This window comes from Homarus americanus, unplaced genomic scaffold (genome assembly GCF_018991925.1).
Source record: "Homarus americanus isolate GMGI-L3 unplaced genomic scaffold, GMGI_Hamer_2.0 scaffold28574, whole genome shotgun sequence".
Classification (NCBI taxonomy): Eukaryota; Metazoa; Arthropoda; class Malacostraca; order Decapoda; family Nephropidae; genus Homarus; species Homarus americanus.
Window position 1 is genome coordinate 102,499 of NW_024723999.1, and position 1,486 is coordinate 103,984.

Genomic DNA, 1,486 nt, shown 5'->3' on the forward strand with positions numbered 1-1,486 from the left:
TGTGTATTTAAATTTCGTATAATCTTTCGTGTGTGTGTGTGTGTGTGTGTGTGTGTGTGTGTGTGTGTGTGTGTGTGTGTGTGTGTGTGTGTGTGTGTGTGTGTGTCTGTGTGTGTGTGTGTGTGCGTATCTGTCTGTATGTCTGTCTATCTTTCTTTGTCCGTATGTGTTGGGGGGAGGTGGGGAGGGGTGAGAGGAGGCAGATATAAGAATACCCTTTGTGCCTCTTCCTCTTTTTATTGCCTTTATCTCTCGTGTCTGATATTTATCTTTCGTTGCCTCAGGTGAGTGATATATATATTTCCCAGTTAGGGATTTGCCATTGGGAATTTTATTTTTCCTCAATAACTTCCTGCTCACAGTCCTCACAGTTCTCCACCTGGTAGTCTTTCCCCGCCACTCTGGTGTTTAGGGGAAAATTGGAACAGATGAAAAGAAGAAGGAAAAGCAGAGGAGGAAGGAACTGGGGGAAAGATTGAAAAAAATTGGTCTTTGGATTTACGTCACTTTTCTGTGTGATCCTTTCCTCTCTCTCCCTCCTTTCACCTCTTCCTTTCTCTCTCTTCTTTTCTCTATTATTCCTCCTTCACTGTCTTCTTCTTCCTCTGTTTCTCTTTCTCACTTACTTTAATTCTTCTCTTTATCTTCTTCCTTCTTTTTCACTCCTCCTTCCTCTCCTATCTCTCTCCTTTCTTTTCTTTCTCCTTCGCTCTCATCCTTCTCCCTTCCTATCCTTCCCTTTCATCCCTCTTAATCTCATCCTCCCTCCTTTCATCCTCTCCCCCCCTTCTCATCCCTCCCTCCCTCCCTCTCATCCCTCCTCCCTTCCTCTCATCCCTCCTTCCTCTCATCCCTCCTTCTTCTTCCTCTCCTCTTCCTCTCATCCTTCTGTTTATAGAGTCGCTCGAACAGTGCCTCAGCTGTTCACCTGATACCTGCCTTAACCACAACAGGTGAAGTGTCTCACAGTAAAGGGAATGCAGGTGAGGGGAAATGCAGGAGGGATGTACAGGGAGGGGTAATGCAGGTGAGGGGATGCACGGTGAGGTAAATGCAGGTGAGGGATATACAGTGAGGGAAATGGTGTGGGAAACACTGGTGAGGGATATACAAACGAGGGAAACACAGGTATGGGAAGAAATGCAGGTGATAGGAAGTATATATTTGTGAAAGGAAGCAGAAACGAGGGGAACACGGTGAGGAAAACGCAGGTGAGGGAAGCGCAGGTGAGAAGGAACGAAAGAGTGAGAAATACATCTAAGGAAATGTACAGGTGAAGGGAATTTTATAGGTAAAGGAAAAAACGAAGGCCTCCGAGGGAAAAAGATAGATGAGGGAAAACACGCTGAGACACAGGTAAATAAAAGCACCTGTGAGGGGAGACGTGAGAGGAGGCCCATCACGTTTGAGTCAAGTTCCCTCAGTTCCATCAGTCATTTCTGTCTCAGTGTTGTCTAGGAGTGAGGGAGAATGGGTTGTCTAGGAG